Source organism: Micropterus salmoides, unplaced genomic scaffold, assembly GCF_014851395.1.
Source record: "Micropterus salmoides isolate LMB-PRFRI ecotype aquatic unplaced genomic scaffold, ASM1485139v1 Ms_hic_scaffold_11, whole genome shotgun sequence".
NCBI lineage: Eukaryota > Metazoa > Chordata > Actinopteri > Centrarchiformes > Centrarchidae > Micropterus > Micropterus salmoides.
The window spans coordinates 30,583,808-30,611,223 of NW_024040152.1; the positions used below are offsets into that span (position 1 = coordinate 30,583,808).

General features: G+C 40.1%; 1 protein-coding gene across 1 annotated transcript in view; it reads right to left on the reverse strand.

Annotated features, from left to right (window-relative positions):
* The window catches only part of LOC119898085 (neurocalcin-delta A), a 71,683-nt gene extending 48,407 nt beyond the window's left edge, over positions 1-23,276 (reverse strand). Inside the window, exons 1-2 of the mRNA XM_038712243.1 lie at positions 23,132-23,276; positions 20,935-21,046 (exon numbers count right to left, since the gene is read on the reverse strand). The gene's annotated coding sequence lies outside the window, so the exon portion shown is untranslated. The remainder of the gene's footprint in view (positions 1-20,934; positions 21,047-23,131) is intronic.
* Positions 23,277-27,416: the final 4,140 nt, after the last annotated feature.

The following is a 27,416-nucleotide window of genomic DNA, read 5'->3' on the forward strand; positions in this document are numbered from 1 at the left end:
CAAAACGACAAAGCAGAAGGTGAGCGGTCTTGCTAATCATTAGCATCCAAATAATAAAGAATAAAGAAACACAATGAATCACAAGATAATAAAGTAATAAACTGTGTTGAAAGAACTGAAATTCTCTAAAACTTTCAATTTACCATACTGCTACCAAAGTGGATTAAACATCGAACAAAAAATAAACAATAAAAAAAGAACGGTGCAGTGACGTGGAAATTAGATTCATTTTAAGATATGCCATTAAAATATTGAATTCGTCAGAATTGACAAATTCAATATTTTGATAATTCATTACATTTTTGATATGCAAATATAAGGAACGAATACAGCTCACTGCCCTCCCCCCCTCTTGGCAGATCAGATCACAACTTGGTATTTCTCACACCAACTTAGATGAAGATTTGTCCACTAGGACAGTGAGGAGGTCGACACAGAAAGCGGATGAGACTCTGTAGGGTGTTTTAAGGCCACAGACTGGGACGTACTCTGTGAGCCCTGTGGAGACGAAAGCAATGGCATGACGGACTGCATAACAGATTACATAAACTTTGGCATTGATACCATCATCCGCATTAGGTGCTTGAGACAGAATCACTGAGGAGTGTGCAGAGGGAGGTCAAAGTGAGGCTCAGAGGTAATGAGTTAAATGTGTTTTTCAATAGGTTCAATAGGTCTATATGACCCTCTGCATCCCGCTCCCCCTCCCCCGGCTACACAGACCCCACATCCACCCCGCCTCCACAGCTGCTGCCTCCTCACATCTCCTGCACGATTTGCATTGTGCCCCCTCATAAGACTTTTCCCCACATTGGACTTCAACAGACCTACATTAATACCTCCCCCACACCAGGAAACATGCCCACCTCCGCTGTCGCCGCCACCCGCCCTGTCTATTTCCTGAAATCAGGTGAAGAGACAGTTAGAGAGACTGCACCAGAACAAAGCTGCAGGGCTGGATGGGATCAGCCTCAAGGGTCATGCTGGCCTGTGCAGACCAGCTATGCGTTGTCCTAACCTTAGCCTGAGCTACGAGAATTGTCCAGTGCTGTGGAAGACATCCTGCCCTGTTACGGTACCAAAGAAGTTCTCTCCATCTATCCAATGATTATAGATCAGTGGCATTAACATCCCACATAACAGTCCTGGAGAGACTGGTCTTGGCTCCTCTCAGACCTCTGTACACCACCTCCCAGGAGCCACTGCAGAGATGTTAGATGAATGTGGGGTCAGTGGTGGAGAAGAGACAGAGTACTGGTCAATCGCTTTGGTAGCGATGTGGGAATTACCACCTCATCTTATATGGCCAAGATGAAGGTAGATGGTTATGGACCAGGACTAATTTGAACACCATTAACATCCGGGGAAAAGAGGTGGATAGGGTGCAGGGCTACAGATACCCAGGGGGTGTTCAACTTGGCTATGGACTGGAGATTTAACACTGAGGTTTTTTTGCATCAGAGCCAGTGACACTAAGAAGCCAAAAAAGCTGATTCAGAGGGCTGGATTACAAATTTAGATTTTTTAAAATTCAATTTAAGTTCAATATTCACTGCCAGTCTATTTATGAGGGATACCGCGTCAAGCAGCACAGAGCAGATGAAGCGGGCAGGAAGTCAGACACACGGCATAGAGAATCCGGTCGATTTTTCAAAATAAAACACCTTCTGCACATTCCAGATCGTACATCAACAAAAATAACACAGTTAACAGACAAAAAAAGAAACTATTTAACTGCATAGCCGACTTAACCATAGCAGAAGCACAAAATCAAGAACAACTGAACAAATAAGCAAAATCTGAACAAGTCAGCAAAATCAGACTGTTATTCTGAAATGCTCCATGTGGATATGTAACGTTAGCCTTCAGAGAGCGCAACAGAACGGGCTCACAGAGCTGTTATCCGTAGTTGAAGCACACAAAATGACAAATTAACAACACATTAACAACGTGTAGGCTAAACGCTCCGCTGTTGAAACACTTCAGTGGGAGTTGACACCGGACAAAACCACGGCATAGCCGCTGCCTGTGTCTGTCCAGCTGGCGCCATTGACACGTTTTCCTCTAGTTTCATTTGTTGTTGTAAAATGTACCCGCCCTGTGCCCGCTCTGATTGGTGAGTAGGCTCGTGACTGGCGGGCAGGTCTGTCACACAAGGATGACAACAGAATGAATTTGGAACTGCATGACTAATTGGGCCAGATGCGCTGTATAATTAACATACATTTTAATCGCAGTCTTCACAATTAGCTAATCGCGTTCTTTCAAATTGCAATTTCGATTTGAAAACGATTAATCGTTTAGCCCTACTACCTACCTACCAACTCTGATTTTCTCTCTCATGCCACGTTCGAGACCGGTCAGAAATGGGATATTTCCCAGTTGAAACTTCCGACTTCAAAGTGTTCCAGGTGCACAGTGGTGCATGACGCCGAAAGTGAACGAAAACCAGGGCTGACCATGACAAAGTGTACATACAGTTGCAGTTTAACTGCAACAACTGACATAAAAGCTGATGATACACGGGGCAGCTTTTTCAGCAATGTTGCTGGGCAATCTTGCTAGTGGCAAGTCCAACGATGCTTTGAACGGATAGTGGCGGGGCGGGGCGGGTGGAAGAGTGGTGGGGAAAGGGTTTACGGTAGTAATCTTTACTCATTACCATTGACGGCAATGTTGCACTGCACGATTGCTCAAAAAGTTGCCCCGTGTATCATCAGCTAAATAGCCTATACTTTACTAGTTCTGTCTACCCCTCTAATAGTGTTGTAGTACTCGAGACCAGTCTTGGTCTTAAGACCACTTTTTGATGGTCTTGGTCTCTTCTCGGTCTTGACCGCATTTGTACTCGGTCTTGTCTCGGTCTCGGACATTGAGGACTCGGGATTTAATTTCAAGAACAGTCAAGACCATACCTTTGGGAATATCATTAAATTGCTTTTGCATTGTCTGATTTGTTAACATCCTAACTTTGATTGGAAGTAAAACATATTGCTTCAAATGCAACCAATAACCCTAAATAACGGCTGGCACCCCTCCCTGCGATGCTCACGTTGATTTCAGCTTAGTGGTCTCGGTCTTGACTCGGTGTCGCCCTCCCTCGGTCTTGGTCTTGACTGCTCCCAGCCCCTAAAAGTCTTGGTCTTGCCTCAGTCTCGATAAACTCTGGTCTTGGTCTTGACTTGGTCTCAGTTTGGGCGGTCTTGACTACAACACTACCCTCTAGCTAATTGGTTACCCTCAATCAGTCAATGTTGTAGGTTATACTTCCTAGTGTTTTGGCATTTTTAAACAATAACTTTTATGCAGAGAAGATGACTTTGAGATTCTTTACTGTAGCCAGCTAACTAATAGGCCTAACATACACTCACCTAAAGGATTATTAGGAACACCATACTAATACTGTGTTTGACCCCCTTTCGCCTTCAGAACTGCCTTAATTCTACGTGGCATTGATTCAACAAGGTGCTGAAAGCATTCTTTAGAAATGTTGGCCCATATTGATAGGATAGCATCTTGCAGTTGATGGAGATTTGTGGGATGCACATCCAGGGCACGAAGCTCCCGTTCCACCACATCCCAAAAATGCTCTATTGGGTTGAGATCTGGTGACTGTGGGGGCCATTTTAGTACAGTGAACTCATTGTCATGTTCAAGAAACCAATTTGAAATGATTGGAGCTTTGTGACATGGTGCGTTATCCTGCTGGAAGTAGCCATCAGAGGATGGGTACATGGTGGCCATAAAGGGATGGACATGGTCAGAAACAATGCTCAGGTAGGCCGTGGCATTTAAACGATGCCCAATTGGGACTAAGGGGTCTAAAGTGTGCCAAGAAAACATCCCCCACACCATTACACCACCACCACCAGCCTGCACAGTGGTAACAAGTCATGATGGATCCATGTTCTCATTCTGTTTACGCCAAATTCTGACTCTACCATCTGAATGTCTCAACAGAAATCGAGACTCATCAGACCAGGCAACATTTTTCCAGTCTTCAACTGTCCAATTTTGGTGAACTATTGCTAATTGTAGCCCTTTTTTTACTATTTGTAGTGGAGATGAGTGGTACCCGGTGGGGTCTTCTGCTGTTGTAGCCCATCCGCCTCAAGGTTGTGCGTGTTGCGGCTTCACAAATGCTTTGCTGCATACCTCGGTTGTAACGAGTGGTTATTTCAGTCAAAGTTGCTCTTCTATCAGCTTGAATCAGTCGGCCCATTCTCCTCTGACCTCTAGCATCAACAAGGCATTTTCGCCCCCAGGACTGCCGCATACTGGATGTTTTTTCCCTTTTCACACCATTCTTTGTAAACCCTAGAAATGGTTGTGCGTGAAAATCCCAGTAACTGAGCAGATTGTGAAATACTCAGACCGGCCCGTCTGGCACCAACAACCATGCCACGCTCAAAATTGCTTAAATCACCTTTCTTTCCCATTCTGACATTCAGTTTGGAGTTCAGGATATTGTCTTGACCAGGACCACACCCCTAAATGCATTGAAGCAACTGCCATGTGATTGGTTGATTAGATAATTGAAGAGAAATGAGAAATTAATGAGAAATTGAACAGGTGTTCCTATTAATCCTTTAGGTGAGTGTATTTTTACATCAATGTACATGCAGAACAGGTTTTACTATATGACCGTATGTATTATTTTAATTTAAATACATGCAAATATACTTTTTGTTGCTTTTTAGTTTATGGTTTACCATTTACAATGTGTGCATCCATGGGCGCTGACATTTGTGACGTAATTCAGCTGCTACTCGTGTAGTCGGGGTACATATTTTTTCTCCGAGTTCACAAGTAGGAAATCCGACTACGGGTGGCGTTCCAGGTTAGTTTTTCTAGTTGGAGGTCAGAAATTTCCCAGTTCTGAGTTGCCTGGAACGCAGCATCAGTCTCTAGCTCCTGTGATAATGGAAAGATTCCAACTTGTGGACGTAATGACGTCATCCCGTTACATATGACATTACACGCTGCAACAACAAGCATGGCTGAAAGCAAATGTAACAACTGCTACAAGCTCCAGGGGAGCATAGTGTGGAAGTGGTTTCATTACAAAAGATCAGATGTACAACAGAGATACTAATTTGTATTTTGTCGAATCAAAAACATCCTTATCGCAGAAATACCTCGATTTATCATGATATTATTTCAGGGCTGTATCGCCCACACACAACAAGCACACACAAGCCCTCAACCCTAATGAAGATTAAACCACTGTCATGCCTGTATGCTAAATATGAAGTTATTGCCTGCCAGCGGTTAGATTAGCTTTACAAGACTGGAAGCTTTCTTAAGATGTATAAATACAAATTGTGGTTTTATAGGGAGTTATGCGCTGAAAGAATTTCTTGGCCAGGCCAACCTCCCGGTGACGTCAAGACTTCAGGAAGTCACTGCACCAGGGAAAAATATTTTTCCAGCCTGCAACTCTTCATAAAACCACAACAATCACAATCAAGATATAATTAGTGAGCTTTAGAGCTGCACGGCTGATTTTGGACATGACATAGCTAGCTTTCCCTCAGCCTCTTTATGCTATGCTAAGCTAAGCTCCTGTTGGCTCTAGCCTTATATTTAGCATTTCACATGAGAGTGGTATCGATCTTCTCATCTAACTCTTTGCAAGAATGCAAATTTTCCAGTATCCGTAACTATAATAATAATAATAACTAAAATAAAATAAATTTAAATACACTTCATCAGTATGAATTTAATGTTCCTTCATCACAACTGAAACCTGAATGTCTCACGTGTTAATAAGAATTGCAGTATAAGCAAACTACTTATTACCCTTGTTTTATCGTTTTAGAATTAAACGGTGAAGTTCCTCTGTTTCAAGAAAGCTCTGGGAGCAGACACCAAGTGACCTAATATGTGATTATGAGGCAGAGTTGCAGTCGGCTCTTGTTTTATGCAGTGGGCCTCCTAACTGGACATGATGCAGCTGTCCCATAGTCTGAGAGCCCCGCAGGCCTGTGTGTGTCTGTGTGTTAACAACTTAGAGTAAGCATGTGTGTATCAAAGAGAAAAAGATGTTCAGGCAATTTATCTCTTTTAATGTTAGTAACACACACAGACACACATATCTGTCCCTGATTTATAAGCAAGAGAGTGTGTATGTGTGAGCAATGGCCTGTGTTTAGAGGGATTTGAGGGCCTGGGAACTGTGTGGAAATCACATTGGGCTTCCTCTGGCTCATCTGAGAGTCATGGGAACAACACTGACCAAAAACAACAGAGATTGTGCACACTGCTGCTTGACCACCCAACATTACACTGTTTAGACAGGACATCATAGAGCAACTTCTGCCATAGATAAAAGGAGAGAGGTGTATGTCCTTCACACTGATCTGTGGCTTTAAATTATCTACCGGTGGGAAATATTCATTCATAATGATAGCATAATACCTACATTATTACTAAAGATATTGAACATGGTCTCATTAAACTTTGTTTACTATTAAAACATGACCCGAGGCCAACATTTTTTGTGTTTTACTAGAACTAAATCTCATAAAAAAAACATGAGCATTTAACATCTCACAGTTCTTAATATGGGAATTTTATCACTTTATGATTACAAAGAGAGACAAAAATGAAATTTAACAACCAAAGTCACAGATCCACATGAACATCTGCATTGAGCAGAAAAATAAGACAAGCTAATGGGGTACATCCTCTTCCCTGGCTTTGCTCGTTGTGTCATGATGTTCTTCGTGTCATCTTTTAAAAAAATCTTTCTATGTTCTAAAAGCTAAATAAAATAACTAACTAGTGTGTACAATGTGTTGTCCAAAGTAGTTGAAGGCGGGATGAAAAGCCAGCTGTAACAGAGAGGGGGAAGATGCAATAATCATTCAATTCAGGAATATTATCTCTTCTGGAAGGCATTTATAGTGTTGCACTCAGTTGTACATGTGAAAAATGACAGAAACAGTTAAGAATGAAAAACAAGAGCAACAGAAAAAAAGTTCAAACCCATCTTACTTTCTCACCTCCACACAGCTGTCCAATCACTGTGTGAAGTGCGGGTGAATTAGGGCGCAGGTCTCCAAACCACGTTTTGTCAAGAAAACACTTGTGAAATGTGAAACGGGAAATGATGCAAACCTACACACGAAACAGCTGTTGTTTGTTGTTATAAAGATAGAACTTATAAAGACAAAGAATCTGATCACAGCCTGACGGTCACCGAGTTTGCTGAGCGGCAAATCGGGCTTAAAATCATGTAGTGTGAACTACGCTTTACATCACTCTTAAAATTTAGCTACAACGGGGCCATGATCTGGGTCGTCACTACTCAGGAGAGACACAATCACTGAGTTGTCAGCAAACTTAAAGATATGACACACCTCACATATTGGCTTTGACTAGGGTTGGGGCGATTCATCGACGTAGTCGATTACGTAAATACGTCGACTCGCGTTAAATGCATCGAAGCGTCGCTGCATCCGATGTTAGTGGGATTCCCGGACAAGATCCAGCTACAAGACTGCGCCTTCGACCGTCTAAAGTTTGGGAGTATTTTAGACAGACACTCAACAACGTGCTTCTCCGTGAGCTTCACTGCAGCACAGCTGCTGTCTACAAATATGTGAAGCAGCATGAAGATGTGAAGATGTGAAGCGAAAGTATCCCGGAGCACTCCAGACGGCAGCACCGCAAATTGTGTTTACGGTCTCTACACATGCACGGCACATCATCAGCATAAGGACATGTAGCCCGTAAAAATGTATTTCCTCATCGCCTGCATGTTAAAAGTAGGGCTGGGCATGTTAACGCGTTATTAGTGTTATCGCATTAATTAATTAACGCTGGCAATTACTTTATCGCACGTTTTTATTATATTTATTATTATTATCTTTAAAGTCTGTTTCTCACCGGCCTACACATAGCTTACAGTCAAACCATGGGTCACAGGAGGGTTGGGATGTTGATCAGCCTGCAGATCACCCAACCAAACAAGCAGCATTGGATGATAAGCAAAAGCAAGACAAGCGATCAAATGCGAGCGAGGTGGATAGCTACACACTGTAGGCTGAACGTTCTTAAAATCGCAACATGGATCCGCAGGATTCTCTCAGGTAATCAGAAAGGGAGACAAGCGCTCCGCGAGCAAACAGCAGGCGCTCTAGAGTAACCATGGCAACTGCTTCTGTGCGCTACACAGCTGTAGAATATTTAACAAGTTAAAATTATGGGCTACATAACTTTACCCGATAGGCCTTCATCTAGTTTTGCGGGGATGCTCTGCCATGCGAATTCCCGCCTGTTAATGTCCTGATAATTATTTAGCAAACAGTAAGAGATTCTAGAAACTCACAAACAGCGAGGATCAGTCTCTCTTCTAAAGATTTATGCTGCACGCCGCGTACAAAAAGTTCAAGACAATTCAACTTTGGCAGCAGGTTGGCGTGTGCGTGAGGCGAGCACAACCGCGACAGTTAAACCGAAATGCGCCTGCTTGTCGCTACGCCTTGTGTTCTGAACAGAGGCCCTAGACTGTTTATGCTGATACCTGTTTAAAATAAAAAACACACACGAAAACAGGACTCTGATGGTAACTTGTTTTAACAAGATAGATAAAAAGATAATGCCCTGGCAGTGGCAAATAGCTTTGGTTTTATATTTGACTTGATTACATTAATGTTTAAGTTGAGATATACAAGAAATATTTTATTGCTACTGTTTAAAAGGAATACTGCTGGTAAAAAGCACCTTATTTGTTTAAAGTGTTTTGTGTATATAACAGTACATTTAAATTAAAAGTGCGCAATACATTACTTTAAAATTATTAACTTTTGCGCATAACAATGTGATTAATCGCATGTACACCGTTACACCGTGTGTCATCTAATGTTTGGCCGTTTCATATTTTCGATATATTCGAAAAAACAATTGTTAGATTAATCGCTCACAGCACATATAAAAGAGGCGAAAGGACGCAACCCTGGGGCGATACAGTGGAGGAAAAAAAGGACATCTGATATGACACCATTTATGTTCACACGTAGCAACTTTTCTGTTATAAAATCCATCAACCAGCAAATTAAACCAGGATCAATGTTGTGGATTCTTTCAAGTCTACCTGCAAAAATGTGGAGCTGGAAAAAATTAAAAGCAGACAAAATATCAATAAAAAATATTTGTGCAAAAGTATTTGCACCCTCAAGGTGTTCCAATACCATATTTAAGAGGGTCCTCAATGCATCATCAACGCCTCTGCCAGACCTGTAGGCAAACTGGAATGGGTCCAGGTTAGCTTGCACTGTTTTCCTCTTTTATTATTTTCTCAGATGATTTCAGTACCACAGGCCTGTAGTCATTAAGTGACTTTGGAACAATGGGTTGTTGGCTCAGGCACAATGATGGAATCCTTCCAAAGACAAGTAACCCTATGAAGGGGGAGTGACAGATTAAAATTTAAACAGAAAATATCTGCCAACTGTACAGCACAGTTTTTAAAGGGAGTTTTGTTTTTTCCTTTGTGCCTCGGAAAAGTTCAAGGAACTTTCCCTTATCAACTTTCACACTCTTATTCTCAAGAACGACACTTTTAAAAACAGACTGCTCCTCCCTAAAATCATGGATGTTAAAATGACTATAAAAAGTTCAGTTCATTGGTCAAGGTCAGTCAAAACACTATGGGAAATTGAACATTTCTTGGACTGTATCCCCATCAAAGACTTAAGACCTTCACATGCGGGGAGTGAATGACCAGTACAGAGCATATATTTATACCTCGTCCTTTTAACTACATTTAGAAGACATTAGTTATTTTTTAACCTGTTTTTATAGTATTCTGTTCTGAGCGATGTCCCCTCTGTTAAAACTACTGTTTTGCTGGATAATTTAGTTTTTTGGCAGATTTGGAGACCCATGGTTTGCTGTTTGGATAGATGAAAATTGATTTCCGGGGGATAACCAAATCCTCCCAAAATGATATGTAAGCAATCTTCGGTCTGTTCTTCTTCAGATTTTCCTGGTTTGCAGTTACTAGAATCGCCCATGAAAAAGTTTGGTGTGTACGGTGCAAACCCTTGTAGCCACTGCACTGTTTTGACCATAGTCTGAGTTGCAATATCAACATTATCCATCGGGTGAATGTAGACAAGCGTAATAAATATCTGTGGGAATTCTCTAGGTAAATAAAAGGTTCGTAGGGATACACACAGGAGTTCGATGTCGGGTGTACACACCGTCTCCCTAACGACCACCGTGTTACACCAGTTTCTGTTAAAATAAAGACACGAGCCTCTTCCTAGTGACTTACCGGTCACTATGGAGTCTCTGTCCAGGCGAAAGGGTAAAAAAAAAAAGATTTCTAGATAGGGAAAAAGAGCCTTCAGTCAGAGCACGGAGACAAGCTTATATTCTGTCAGTAATTTGACATTTACCCGAAGCTCATCCACTTTGTTGCAGAGTGACTGAACTTTAGCCAGGACAACCATGGGAAGAGGTATCTGTCGGCGGCCCTGCCTGTTCAGCCGTTAGCGCACAACACTGAGATTTATCCCGCCGGTCCAGGCGATTGAACAGAAGACTCTGCAACTGGCGCTGTTTGCCTGTCTCTACGAACACCATCCCTCTGTGCAGATCAAAGTATGTGTCCCGTTTATAAATTTAAGTGCTAACGAACAAATGTGTGAACGTTTAAACGTCATCAGAATAGTTTTCCACATCCCAGCCCTGCGTCTGTCTGCTCGGTAAACTCCGATTTACAGACACACACTAACCCCAGTCTGACCCTATAAACCCACACAGGCAAACTTTCCAGACTCGCAGGGCTGACATCAGTCTGTCTGCTGTCACGTACCTACAGTAATTTGGCAACTATTTCGACAAATGTTTAGAGCTCTCATGACGGCATTTTTTTACTTTTTTCATATATATTATAAACTATAAATCTATTGGTTTATGCAGAAAATAACCAGCTGATTAATCCATAATGAAAACAACTATTAGTTATAGTTGGATACTAACGGTTCAAAAGAGGGCCACCTTAACCAACTACAACAGTAAAATCCCGCTTTTACATTAATGCATGAGTAATAACAATCTAATGACAACAAAAATAATAACAATTATAACAACAACAACAACAATATGTTATTGTATCACAGTTACAGGGGCCTAATGGTGAAATACCGTATACCGTGATATTTTTGAGATGGTTATCCTATTGAGAAAATCTCATACTATTGCAACACTGAGCGCCGTTTGCATGCTAAAAACATCCCCGTGTTATTACAACAAAATTGATCAAACATGTGTGCTATACATGCATTAAAAATATCAATATATATGATGTGATACCGTGTGATACATACCAATATGGTTAGAATAGATAACACAGCTACTAACATAAGCACACAGTTAAAATGACCACATCTGTGTAGTTGTAAAGAAGACGGTCAAAAGGCAGCAGGAACAAAAATAAAGTTATAGCTAATGACATGACTATAATGTGCAATGAGCAGTGAATGGAGACTGACATATTAACAATGGTTCATCTATTCAAGGATTCAGGATTTCAGTTCATTATTGTGCTTTTTACCACAGTGCTGAGTCATTTTGAAACAATTACAATTTTTGGTATTCGTCTTAAATACCAAGCTACATCACTTGCTCTTTGCAAGTATGAAGTGTTTTTCTCAGCTATGACAATACAAGCCGATGGCATTTTTTTCCTGTTTGGTGCATGGAGAGGGGGAAAGTATGAGGAAAGCTACCTGCTGCTGTGTTGCAGCGGCTGAGAAACAGAACAGCTCCTGAGGTTCCTGTCCTCTCAAATAACACAACTCAGAGCACAGCTTGAAAACCACCAACTCTGCAGGCAAACTGAAAACTGTGTGTACGTGTGGTTGCGTGTGTGTGCATGTGAGAGGGTGTTTGTGTGCGAGTAATAGGAAAGAGGCATACAGACACACATATTTTCTGTCTCTCTCACACACAAGTTGCAAAATGTAGAAATGTCTAAAGCATAATCCAATTGACTAAATTGTTGTTGTTGCTGCAGATACTGAATATATATATATATATATCCATCTCTACATAGTTGGTTGAAATAAACCTACCAATAAAATTATAGACTGACCATTTCTTTGTCAGTGGGCAAACAAAATCAGCAGGGGATCAAATCATTTTTTCCCCTTACTGTATATCTACACACACACACACACACACACACACACACACACAAAAACACATATAATAACATATTATAAACCATATAGGATATAATTCATGTTGGTGTGCTTGTACTGTATAATGGCACAACACCAGAGCTTCATTATTTGGGAAGAACCCTGTGAAGGGGCCTCCGTAACAGCTCCAACTATAACTCCAAACATGAGGTGTTGCCGCTGTGGCTTTCCAAGAATAGTTACTCAGTGGGAACGTTTTGCACTTTGGAAGATAAATAGATGCACATTTTATCAAGTGATAACAACACTTTCTAGAGTTTATGTTAGGGAGTGTGTCCATAAATATCTTTTTATAATATCTTGTTTTATCTTACAAACATTTCTTGTGTCTTTTCAGTGACAAAAATTTTTTTTTGTAATAATTCAGCTTTCCTTCAGTACCTTCCAACGAAACACCAAGGAGGGAAAGAGATCGCTAACTGAGAAGAAGATAGGACGTGTACCCCGGATATTAGTCACTCCATCAAAATGCATTCCAACAATTCCATCAATCCACTGATGCCTTCAAATCAAAGGGCATTATTTCCCCTAGTTACTGCGAATGCTCAGGGCAATTTTATTAATCCCACGAGTGAAAGCAGAACCACTTGTGTTTATGCACACTCATGCTCTCACTCTCATTTTCCTGCTTTCTCACACACGCAAACATACATGTGCAGATACTACAGAGTAGTAGAGCTCGAGCATATTTCACACACCATTTGTGAAACTACACAAACACTACTGACCTCCAAGTTGGCCTGTCTGACAGCCGTGTATGAAATGCAACTTTTGGCTCAAGAACAAAATTACTCACTAACTTTGAAGTTACAGTTAAGAGGAAAGAGCTAAAACAAAACTAAAAATAGAACAACTTCAAATCCATGACCAAGTCCAGATTTTGTTTTCTGGCAAGAGATCATATTCAATGCGATTACATCACTTCTGAGCCATTTAAGCAGGCCAACAGAAAGCAAATAATATTAATAGGAAGTATTATTATAGTTATGACAATGCCCATAATGGTAGAGAATAACTGAAATATTACTGGCTTTTAGCACGTTTAAAATGATCTTCAAACCAGCGTTACAGTGTGGCCTTCTCATTTTGTTTTTTGTAAAGATGATGTCATTTTTCAGTTTCTAAAACTCTCTGAGGAAGTGGTCAGCTCCCCTGTGGAGGCACATGGTTTCAGTCTCAGGGTAGAAGAGAGAGAGACATAACGGAAACAAATGTACTGAGAGACAGCATAGCAGAGGGGTTGGAGAGCTCAGGTTGTCTGAACAAAATGTGACAACGGGGAGACCTCAGCCTTTTCATTGATACCATGGCAACATGTTCCATGCATGCAGATGGTAGGCAAGAAAAAGCAGCTCGAATCAAGTGTAAAAACTAGAACAATATTCATCTCGGAAAGAATGATCAAGGATCAAATAAAAAAACCTGTGTGCGTGCGTGGGTGTGTGCGCGCACATTCATGCAAGACATCAAACCCCAGTGGCAGAGTCAAATGAGCAGGAAGACTGTGTAATTCAAGGGATTAACATTTAATTAGCGGCAAACATCCTTATAATTGACCAAACACCACAGATACTGACAGCTGAACAAGGAAATCAACTAAATCAATGGCTTAAACATGTTTCAGCAATGTTACCACATTTAATTTTAGTCTCAAAGATATTTTACTGGTCTCTCTCAGTGCTTCCTCTTGACATCTTCACTGTGCTATTCTTGTTGTGGAAAACCGCTTGTTCCATACCAACATCACAGGCTCTGATCACGGTAGCTCACCCCGTGGTGCAGCGCTATATGGAAATTAAGCGTGTGAGTGGTATACTTCATGAAAATTAATTGTCACCACAAAGCAAATCACCACTGTCCACTACTACAGCTAGCAGCAGCTCTGATTCTGCACACACGGAGGACTGGATTCTGTACAGCTCATGGTTTTGAACGCGATATTTCACACTATTGTGTGAGAGAGCATGACCCACGACGTACTCCATCTCTAAAACTCAGCCACAATAATCTGTTGTACTAAATGTGAGCGGCTTTGACAGCATACGTTGAACATATTCCTTTTGATAATATCTCTTCTTTTAAACATTGTCTCTCTCGGACTTAGGTGTTATTAAGGACTTTCATTATCCTAGAAGTAATCTACCTGCTCAGATAGGTGCTCCACACCACAGTAGCTGGCCCTGCGTCCGAAGCAGTGGGGGAGTACATTAAATTAATCTGGACTACACTTTGCAACAACAAAAGATAGGATATGAGTCTTGTTTGTCGCATAGAAATGACCAGCACGGAGGAATATCAACAGGCTCATGTAATATCTCAGGAATGGACATATACTGAAATGGTGCAAGATATTAAAAACAACCTAACACACAGAAAGAAAAACAGAAAACAACGTTAACAATGTATTGCTAATCTCCTCGGACACTAGCCCAGGCAGTGTGGGTGTCTGGACGAGACACGCTTGCTTGCTCATTCGCTCATCTGCTCAATAAAACTGGGCTGCGGCGACATCGTGTTGCCTTCCTACCATATTTGCTGTGGTATACTCCCACATGTAACCCCCTCCTCTTATTCACTCTTCTCTCGCGCTCCCCTTCATGCAGCAGACCGGCTGTCACGGTTTCCAGCCCACTCATTACCATTCCTCTCTCATATAACTGTCGCTCCAAGAAGCTTTCATCCTACCTCTCCTCTACTGCACACTGGGTGGCAAACTGGAGCATTACATAAAGACAATGTGGGCCCAACTCATATATGTGTTTGAGTGTATTCACCTGCATTAGTTACAAAGGTTTGTGAATGTAATACGTCAATTATGGTGATAATTGTGGCTGCCTAAACAAGATAATTAAAGAAAAAAAGGTGATGACCTAAAATGTTGTGAAGGGAAAATGACTTGCTATTAAGTATTTATCAGCCAGTTTTGTGTTTGGTGAAAAAGTGAAGAAGCCAGTCTGTTGTGTTCTGGCAGAGGGCTCATAAAATTACATAAAATATACAATCATAGTGTTATCGTAGCTCCTAAAGAGTCATCCCTCTGAAGTCCGTTTTATACCCAGGTCTTCACACTTTGTCCGACAGTGACAGGCGATCCAGCCACCACGGCATTCTCACATAGTGGGAAAGCCCTGTGCTAATTCGGGGCTTGCTTATAGGCTCCTGGTCGGCCAAGGTGTGAAAGCCAAAGCCTGTCAGTGGAACTTAGCTACTCTTCTCAGATCTCGGTGTCACCACTTCTGACAATCTGTCTGGCCTTGGCGGTGGGGTGAGATTGTGTAACTAGGGATGTAACTTTAACAGTGTTATAGTGCATACACTTTTTAGCACTTCAGATTAAAAATACATACTTGTCAGTTTGACTCTTGCTTTTCATCACACAGCTGTCTCTCTGCAGTACTGTGTGTCTTTGTGTGGTGTCACCGGTATGTTTATTTTGTAATCACGCCTACATATAATGTGTGCATTTGGTTTCTTCACTCTGTATCAGTCTATCTCAATCTACGTATGGCATGGAGGCCAAATAGACCTCAGAGTAAAATGTAGCAGCTGTTGTAGGATATTAAACACATCTGATGTTAGCAACAGCAACAAGTGAAAACAAGCCCTGATGTTTACTTTATTCTGCCAATGACGTTAATTACAGAAAAAAAATATCAATATAAATGTTATGCAGGCAGATTGTGTCTACTAACTACCACCAAGTCTCACAGCTATCTGGAGAGGGACCCAGTGCGGACAGTCAGTGTTTGGCTAAACATTCACGTTTGAACTCACACTGTGTCGTGCTGTATATAGGTTTAAAGCCACAAACTGAGCGGGTCAGAAAATGCCACAGCTGCTGCCCATTAAGGCTGTTCATAAAGGGATACGCCATGGTATGTTTCCCACTGGGGCAGATGTTCCACACTGACTTTGAGCACCTGGGTGATGTTGACAGAGGTGTCTACCAAAAAGGCTCCAGTAGGCTTATTTGCATTTGGGAATGGCGTCTTTTACTTTGCCTCTGAGAATATCCACGGTGTATCTTTGGCATACCGTTTCACAAACGGGAAAATGATCTCATGTTGCAAGTCGCAGCTTGGACTGGCCCCAGATGTGACTTCTTCATAAGCTCTTTAGATCCAAATTCTAAAGCGGATTTCTACAAAGCGTAATACAAGATCGAGTCTTCATTTGCTTGTTCCAAGGCTTCATTAAAGTTGATAGGGCCAACAGTTGCCTATTTACAGGAGTTGTGTTTGTGTTTGTTTGTGTCTAATATTACACTAATTTTATCTCCGTTATGCTCCACACAAACTCCAATTCAAGACAATTTACAAGCTTTAACTGCATCTCCATGACTGGAGCTGTTCCATTCACTGATGAAGGCAATGAGATGTGGTTGAAAGCTCTGTTCAAAGTAAAGAAAGACATCATGTCTATATTAAGTGAAACATTTACTGTCCAGATGTTTAACACCACAAACCAAATAGTCGCATTCTCGATGTTATCATTCCCATGGGATTCAGTATGACATGTGGCTTTTTTGGAACACTTTTAAATAAAGCTCTGTGGGTCTGAACAATTCTTGACAATGTGCTTGTAATCATCGAGTGAAACACTGAGGAGCTTTCCAGGTTCACGGTGGTGCTCAGTAATTCAAACCTTGATTGAGTCATACACTTTATGGCTATGAACAGCCAAGTGCAGTACCGACTCTTCAGAGTGTGTATTGGGGAAGACAACAGTTACCAGCCAAGCTGTTGTGTAGAGCTGACATTTGAATGAGAGGCTGCAGAGGGATGGGGTTTTCTAGGCATACCAACATAGGGGTGAGCAAATACTCTAAATAAATACGATCAAATGTAAGAATATACTTGTCTAAGACTGTATGATCTACAAAGCTAAACCGTGTCAAACCTAACAGAGCCTCTACAGTCCACATAAGAGCTATTAGACGGCTTAACTTAACTGTCCAGGCAATTCAATTAGCAGTAATTTGGATCAACTGTGAACTGTTACATCATGTCAAAAAGAGAAACAGACTGCTGTTAACACTGACACTCTGGACTGGACCCTATTAATAAAATATCTTTTTACAATTATATACAAATACGTTTGTTTAGGAGAGCAATTCTGCTTTATTAAAACATTTCACACTGTAAACCATTGAAGAGAGATGTGCAAGAGATAAAAAGGTGACAAAGAAGGCGAACTGGACTCTTAACCACAATGAGGGAAATACATAGCAGATGCCACCAGAGTGTGTGTAAAAGCAAATCAATAAGTGCTGCAGACTGCAGAGGATTTACTCAAGTCTGTCACCACATTTAAATGTGATGATCTAACACATCAGACAGGCTGGCAGTGCACAGCTGTGATGACTCACAGGTCAGAGAATGGCATCTGACCAATCACAGGGCCAGGTGTCAGGGCTCACCCGTCTACAGTGCAGGCTGACTCTGATCCACATAAGATTTTCATTCTAGGTAATCGCTCCATACACGGTTGTATAACATGAAACAACATGCATCAACTACCATTAAATTAGATTAAATTAGATCATAATAACCTTAACAAGAGGGCAGAGTAGCACAGTTTTTTCAAACGAACAATTGCCACCATCCGTAGTTGTAGATCTGTATTTGATACTCTGTTGATGCTTGTATGTTGTTCCTCAAATGTAAGTCGCTTTGGATAAAAGTATCTGCATCTAATGAGGAGAATGAGACAGCAGTCAACAATAAACGCACATGGTTAAACGTCAAGTTGATTCTAATTTATTTAATTTAAACTGCTTGAAAGGGGAAAGTGTACAAAAACACCGATCTGAAGAATAGATGTTTTTATTATTAGGTTCCATCCCCAGGCAGGTAGACCAGGTTAATAAGGAAATATGGTGTAGTGTTCAAGTTATTCATTTGGATGATGACATAACTTCACTCAGTGACACAACCTAAGTGATTTAAGTGCTGTTACTGTAGTTTAAGGGTGACAACCTTTAGCACAGTGTAGAGACAGTAATGTCACCCATTAGTTTCTATGATATTTGAAAACTTAGATTTGGGTTTACTGCTCACGGCCATGTCTGCGAGTTACCGGAGCCAGAAATCTAAAGTTGAACAATTGTTGGAAGTGAGCTGGGTGACAATTTTTAAATTATATGAAACTGATCACTGAGGGGCCTTAGTATGCCAGACCTTCTCCTAAAAGGCACTGGACAGTACATCATGTTCCCTTGTTCAAGCTGTCACCACCTGTCTGTGGGAAGCATGAGGCAGATAGCTGAGGATCCTGTTTGATCTCAGCCATTAAACCACTTATGTAGAACAGAGCAGCGGCACTACTGCAGAGCTGTGCACACTGACGGTGGGTGGGATGCTCTGATATTAGTCAGTACACTAGTGCTTCAAGGATATTTCATGAATGAAATTGACATTTAGAATTTCAGTGGTTTTTTTTTTTTCTTCTTCAAAAGGACAAGCATTTGTCTTAAGTTTCCCTGTAGTCTGAAGGCACATGCCATGTGACTGTGACATCCTGTATTCGATTTGGGCATGTGTTAAATGTTGACCCCTCAAGTTCCCTCATCCTCTTCAGTCTCAATAGTAAATATTAAACCTGCAAATAAAAGGCAGACACCCCAAGTAAAAAAAACAAACTGTCCTAATTTGATTTGTTCAACATTCTTATTATGAGCATGGGTGGTTTCATTGAGGAATGCCAACAATTTAAACAATTCATTCTGGGAAAACTGATGTAACAAATGTTGAAAAAGTTTCCCACACTGCGTCCATGTCTGACAAGGAAACAGAGCCAAAGAAAACCAAACGACAAACCAAAAGCGATGCGTTGCTGTCATTCCTGGCTGAATTCCCACATGTAGACATTTCAGCGAACATCTCTATTGATCTCATCCTGCTCACTAATGCCATTTTTTGCTACACACTTTATTGTAACTTCACAATTTAAAGTTTAATGCCATTTTATGCATCATTTAAGAAGTACTTTTGCCCGCAACGGGATCAGCTGTGTAAGTTGATAGATAGAAATTCATAGTGTGTCATACAGCAAACATCAGACCAACAACATCAACAGACCAACAACCAGACAACTGCTTTACCAACACAAACATCACCCGAGTGCTCTACAAGTTATACCAGTTAATGTATGACTGTGATGTTATAACCCAAACACGCGGCCCAACCAGGAGGAGAGCAACAAACGAACATTTACATCTGAGGATTGCGGCTTACTTTTGCTAGCCTTCAACTCAACGATCAATCATGATTTCAGTTAAATGCTAAAGTTGCTGTTACTGTCACCTTGTCTGTGGTTATGGAGCTAAATCACGGCCAAATGAACATTTAAGTTTTGGTCTTAAACTTGAAAAATACAAACATATATTCAAAATAAAAATTATTAATTAACTTTCATTTTTCACTTTTAAAATTTTTATATTTCAGGACTTACTTTTTATGTTTTCATAAACAAAGCAATTTTTTTTTACACTTTCAACTCTTATTTTTTCACATCAGTACCAACAGTTCCTTAAGGCAACATGACTGAGGAGAGTCTTCTGCCTTCTTTGTTAGGGTGTCACTCATGATTCCACGCCTCCATAAGGGCCAAAAGTCTGGAACTGAAAAAAACTGATCTGGAACTGAAAAACTGATCTGAAACTGAAAAAAATAAGATTTGAAAGTGTAAACAAATTGCTCTGATTCTGAAAACATAAAAAGTGGATCTGAAAAAAATAAGACCTCAAATATCAAAATGTATAAGAGTGAAATAATTATTCAAAAATAATTCCAGAATTAAATAAACATTTTATTTAAACTGAAAACAAAACACATAAACTGTATTTTTCAAGTTTAAGACCAAAACTTAAAATGTTCAATTAGAAGTTTTAGTGTTTCTATTACAGTTTGTCTTTTTTTCAAATTAACAAAACATTTTGCCCTGATTTAGCGCCATATGTCGTCCGCTCCGTGGACTTGATGATAGAGCGGGTGCTTTCTGATCAGATGCCATCGTGCTGTTGCGGTGGGCCCTTTTTATATACAGTCTATGGGTAGGCCACATTACAGTGGATGGACTGTAACATTGCACAGTTTTCTTTTAGCTTGAAATAATCCCATACTTGGGACACTTTCTTCTTCATCCCTCACTGTTTTCTCTCTCTTCCCGGACTTTGCAAACAGCACCATTATAATCACGTCGTGTTCACAGTGTAAGCGCAATGTGCAACAGTAATAAATGTCCGTGCGAAACAGTGTGCTGTATAGTTATATGGATTAAACTAAGCATCGACGCAAAGAATTTGCATTTTATTAATCGATTTAAATCGATGAATGGTTTCAGCCCTAATATCTCCCTTCTCTGAACTGTTTATCCTGTTTGGGGTTGCAGGGGGCTGCAACCTATCAACGCATACGCTGTCACACAGCTATTAGGCAATCCACCTAAACTGCATGTCTTTGAACTGTGTGTGGCAAGAAACAGGTTGCAACCCATGCTCTGAGACCACAGTGTTAACAGCCAGAGCTTTACCTGACAAATGTAGCGTGTGATGCAGACAATGTGATGAAATTAAGTATAGGCGTGATCAATATAACTGTTTCATCAGTTGACACAAAAACACTATATCACAATATAACCGCTGCATCAATTAGGACACATTCAAAGTATTGTGACCAATCTTTTACAATGGCTGTGCTGTAGTTCTGTCACTCACCAGGTAGAAGCCCAGGTGAGTGGTTTCAGACTGCTGGGTCACTCCTTCTGGAGTTTGGGTTTACAGTGTCCTTCCTTATCCACCTGTTACCTTATCTGAAAGTCAGCAGCACCTGAGAAAAGATGGAAGGAGAATTTTTAACTTAAGTGTTACTGCCAGACTTGAAGCAATTCTGGTATTCAAATGACAAGTAAAACAACCAGTGTTTCTACATGTACTTTGTGCATATATGTTTGTCTGTATATCACTGCCTGAGGTCCAGGCATGTGCCTACGGGGTTCTGGTCACTGACATGGAGACCCAACAAAAGCCTCCTTCAGAGTTCATACAGAGGAAACACTGACAGAAGGCAAACCTCAGCTTATGTTCCTGTACGATCACAGCCTCAGGACTAGTCATCTCACTGACTACTCTACCCCACGCTTTCTGAGGTTATTTAGTGCGGCTGGCACAAAAAATAATTAACAAAGGGATCATTTAAAAGATACTATTACAAATATCCAAGCTAGTCATGCACAGCAAGGTCAAATTTGCAAAAACACCACTGTAGAAACACCTTCAGCCTTTAGTGGAAGAACAGCCTAATCCACGTGTAATGGGGGTTTTAACCCCGGTGTTGAACATAGCCAACCAGATGAAAAAGAGTTATATTACATGTACTATTAAGTCTAAATACACTCTTCTTATCTTATTTGTGCACACACTTCCCAGGCCTGACCGGAAGCCAGTACTTTCTCAGTTAATATGAGTCAACAAAACCACCAGGGCATCATCCTCCCACAGTTTTTTTTAATGCATTACTTAAAAAAATAAACAAATCCATCACATGAGGCTCACTTGGACAAACAGGTTTGCTTGAATGGAAAAAAAAAGGCTTTATTTCTTCATCATAATCCCCAATGGTAAAAATTTGGCCCTAGCAGTGGAAGTGAGAGGCCTTCCTGCTCAGCCTTTTGATGCTGACTACCACGCTGCCTGATGATGTGCGACCTGCCCCAGATGTCCGCTCATCTGGCGCACATGTAATAAACTGAGGTGAGAAAGTGAGAAATAATCTACTTTGCACAACCAGAACGGGGCTGCTACCACTGCTTTCTTGTTATTGATCTCCATCAACCAACACCTCCTTAACACTGCTACCAGATGTTTTACACTTCTCATCAATCATCGTGATTTTTTAGAGACGTGCTGAAATTATTTATGAATCGATAATAAAAATATATTGTTAGAACCAAAACTGAAATGCAAATTACTGTACTTAGTATTAGATTTTCCTACATTTTCACATCCTCATATAGCCCTAATGTGTGACCTCAAGTATCTGATATAACCCTATCATACTGCATTTTTGAGGAAGATACCGAGGCAGATATAGAGATTTGAAGAATACTCTTCAGTTTACATATGTTTAACTATTATTTGCTTGCTGAAAGTTACAACATGCGGCAATAATGACTCATTTCGTTTTTACTGTACAACTGTTATCTCCCCAATACAGAGTTTGTGCCATATATGTAATAACAAATCACAAAAGTTTTCTCAGACATGGCTGTGTGTGTGGCCTTTGGGAATTCCTACTTGTTACATGTTCATGCTATGTATGTGTTTTAAAAACACCTTGTTGAACCTAGATCCCTCTTCTGCTTGCAGCACAGGACACAACAAACAGCTTGTGTGCAGGTGAAGGTGTTTTTGTTTGAATACGCCTAATTTTACACATGTCACAACCTGCGGAGATCTTTAAAAGCAAACACACAACAATAAAAACATGTTGATAATACTGCAAATAGTGGGACAAAAGCCGGCGGAACATTAAAACCTTGTGGCATCTAAACAGAGCCAAAGAAGTTGTTTTTTACTGTGCAAAGATCAATTAGCATGGCAAGCTAAAATGCTACAGTTTTTGTATGCGCCAAAGCAAAGCTAACGTTACGCACTGTATGCTGTAAACTCCAGCAGAAAACGTACCTAAATGTTTTATAAACGCTGTTACAAGTGGAAGCAATTGTTATGACACGGCTTTCACTTTCTACCTGTTTGAGAACATGCACTAATACATTTTGCCAGAGTTTACCCAAACGTAACTTAGCTATAAATTTAGTTTAAGTGATGGTTTAAAAAAAAAAAAAAAAGAAAGAAACCAAGCCAATACGAGCTATAAATACCCAAAGTAGCTAACCTCAAACAAGAGACTTACCACTTGGGTTAGAAACGTCCAGAGAAGTAGTTTCCTCATCTGCCGGTAACTCTGTACACAGCAGAGCAACACATGCATCCCCAACAAGTGTCAGTGTGTACAGTTCGAGCGAAGATAGTAAAGAAAGATGTGCTGCACGAGAGGAAAACTGGCTCTTCTTCCGGTTTGCCAAATCGTGTATGTCGTAACTCATGCGCCTTCGAGCAAGGCATACATTTCCTACCATTAGACATTTTTATAAAACACGACACGAGGGGTAGTAGTTTTCTCTACTCTGGAAGCAAATATGTAAAACTGATCTCTGCGTACATCTGTGGCGTGCAGAAAAAGAGCAGAGTGAGAGTTCTGCCTTATTCTTCCTCTCGAGCTGAATTACCTTATGATGTTTTAGACTGTGGCGCCATCTAGAGGACAACCGGGGATGGTAGAGCAGTTTCTCACTCATTCTGATTTGGCATCACGCAAATACAATTTTACTTACTTTACTAACACAATCCAAATGTAACTTGCAATGCACCTCTATGGCTAAACACTGATGTTTACTTATTTAAGGTTATATTTTGGTTAGTGTAGTCGGGTAGCTACTGATGTACTGCAGCTTTGTCTTTTTTCTGGCTATTTATACATGCCTCTTTGCCAAGTGTTTTCCTGTCATTAACATATGTCTTTATGATACTTTTCTTCTTGCCAAATTACAGAATTTTCCTAGGATTACAACTTTTGAGAAAAGTAATCGAAAGAAAGAAGCTCTATCTGAAATGCTGTTGCATTCGCCACAAGCACTGGGAAATGATGTAATGTGGTTTGGTGTAAATTCTCAGAACTGAAGGACATGTGAAATACGCCATTAGGAAATATGCCAAACATAGGACAACTGCATAGTCAAAGATGAACAGTGTTCACAAGAAAAGACGCACTGACACTGACTGAAAGCACAAACCTTCAAAAATATCCCCAACATACACCAAAATAGTGTCTAATGCAGGCGTTTAGTACTGTATCATCGGATGTTTCTGTTATTTAGCATGATCTCAGTTAAAAATAGTTTTATTGTGATCATGTTATTTAGCTTTTTATATGTCTGTGTACCAGGGTCCATTGTCTCACTATCCATCTGTGCTCCAAAGTTCTGCTGCCATAAGTGATCTTACTCATACATACAAACACATCTTTCTTTCCACAGGTTACACGCAATTATTTCTGGGAAAGAATGTGCCTAGGAATTTCAACCAATCTTGGCAGGGCATGGTGTTGTGTATGAGACCAGCAGGTGGTGGTCAAGTTCTGTGCCTTGCAGCACAGTCCCACTTCCTGCATCTCTCTTCATCTCATTCAATCTAACATGCGAATAATATAGAGTAAATCATTGATTTTATTTTCTTGCATTGATCCTGTTCAACTCTTCAAACATTATCTTATTTCCAAGACATTTATCAGTTAGAATTACCGTAATGATTGTCTAGTTTAGCTACACATGACCGTATTTGTCCATAGATTTTGCATAACATACATCAAGAAAACAAAATAGTTTTATTGTGTAAATGTGTGTGTGTTTGGAAAGGAGGCTTTTACAGATATTGCTGATACCTCGCTGTTCTCTACTTAGAGCAGGTTCCCACATATAACCCCTGCCTCTGTTTAGATCAAAATAATGATGCTTGTTAATCTCTTGCACTTTTTAAAAGCATGAGCCACACAGCAATGTATCACGTATGGATTTGTCACCCTCCTCCCCCATGCATCAGTCAGATCTGTCCATAAATCTACCCTCACTTTAATGAGTAGAGAGGTAATCAACAAGAAGTGATGCCAGGCGTGGTAATAAATTCTACAGGAATACTAATTGGGGTTTTGAAGGGTCAGAGGACTGTGCCTGTAACATAAACCACTCTGTCACATGCTTTTCGCAATGTGGTTTGCATCTTATGCACTAGTGTTTGTTCCATTAAAGCACTGAATGTATCCAAATCCAATCAATGGATTTTACGATAAAAAATGTAATGTAAATATAAAATAAATAAACCTATTGTAAATGTACATTATATGATAAAAGGCCACTGGGATTTAAATAAGGATGTGCTATGTAATTCTATTGGAGCACTAAATTCGTATATGAGCTGTCTATTTATCTATTTGTCCATCTATCCATCTATTAGCATAACAAATAGTTATCATAGAACATATCTATGCTGCTTAATGTTTGGCTTGATTGAAACATTGTTTTTGGAAAAAAGCTCTGTAGGGTGTGGTAGAAGAAATGTAAAGATGTCATCATTCATTGTGCAGAGCCACAAGAAATCCACTTTTTGTTCAGCTGAATCTTAATTACTGTTAATCACAATTAACCGGCCAATAACGTAGATAGAATTAATGGACAATTAAGAGCCAAATGACCATTCTTTACCGCAACAAAACCCTCAGACTGAAGGCAGGAAATTCTATAATAAGTAAAGCTTGGTGATCAGAGGAGAGCGTCAAAAATGGCCCAAAAAACAAAAGAATGTGTCCAGAGGGGAGGATTACATTTATCAGGACTGCAGAGCTGCCATACAGACAGAGACGAGATCAGAGAAGGATAACTCACTGAAAGCAGGCTTAGTGAAAGGCGAAAGAAGGGGGAGCAGTCTGAATAATAAAAGAGTAAATGTATAAAATAGGACAAAAAAAAAGTTTTTAATTATTTCGTTTTTATTTTGGAACATGAAATCGCTAATTATGTCAACAATGATTCTGTAAAATTGTTATCTCCAGAAAAGATTTGCTCATGCCTTTTACGCCGTGCAGCATTTTTAAATGAATTAATTAGGCGATCACAGTAATTACTGTTTATATTGTTGTTAATGAGCCCAAAGGCAAGCGAGCTGCACTCATCCAAATTACACTCATGAGGCACGGAGCCAAGAAACGGTCCAAACCAGAGTGCAGCATGTTAAACATTCCCTGAGTCTTCCTGGTTAAGAGGTAACCAAGAGCATAATGAATTACACTTTAACCCTTCCGTTTCCTGTTGACCACACATCAAGAAAATAAATACAGCGTTTGTTTTAAATGTTGTCAGCCCCACACACCACTATTAATCTGGTATGCAGTTTCATATGCATACAAAACAGGGACATCAGATCACAATCTCTGTGTCATTTTGCTCATTTTCCCATTTCATTTTTCATTTTTGTCAGGCATCTATCTCAGCCTTTTCCTCCCCGTCTATCAAAGTGGACTGACATTTACTGGCTGCATCATGTTGTATTTCATCATGCACTGCAGCTATCTGAAGCACAATAGCTGAGCGTTGTAATGGAAAGGTGCTGTAATCAGGTTTGTCAGTGAGTGACACACACAGATCCCTGCCTTCTGTCCTTTTGTTTGTTATTAGTGAAAATGTCAAAGCAGTGGAGTCACCAGTAAACTGCTATTAGAGTGTATAGTTTGCAAGGAGGTCAACACATTTTTGCTTGATAGATGGATGACACTTGTCAATCACCTTTCTTTTTTTCTTTCTTCACCACTGTCCCTTTCCCCAAGTCAGCCCCTCTTGTTAACATTTTTTACAAACAGTTTTTAAAACAAGTTACACAATTCTAATACCTGTTGTAAGTCGATAGCAAGGAACTGCATGAACATTTTCTTATCTTGTCTTTCACTTTCACAAAAAGCAAGACCCTCCCCTTGATTTACCTCTGTGATATCCAAAATTAATTTAACTACAACTTGTGTCACCAACAACAACTGAAAGAGACAAAGCATGAAGAATTTAATATGGTGGACCCTAACGCAACCCTGAATATTTTAATTTAAAGAAAATTTTAAAAAATGTACACTACTTTCCCTCCAGCTAGAAGAAATACATAATCCTCACCATTTTTAGATCTCCACACCCCAAATATTTTGTGTACAGTCCCTACGGCAAAGAAAAGAAGATATCAAAATACATTGGGAAAAAGTAATACTAATAATATTAAGTATAAAAATATTTGTTGATAGTTGACTAATCACATAAATCATGAATGTAGAAGGTACATGAAATCAATATGTCAGACATATATGTACACATATCACATACATAAACGTACATACTCATAAATACATGTACAGCATGAGGGTTGCATCTCATTTTTATTATTGATTAAGCTGCCGATTATTTACTATCTATCTATAAAATGGAATAAAAGCAGAAAAAAAATGTCTTTCACAACTTTCCAAACCTCAAGGTGACATCCTTGTCATTGTTCGACAAACAATCCAAAAACCAAAGACACTTGAGTGTCACGTAAGACAAAGAAAAACA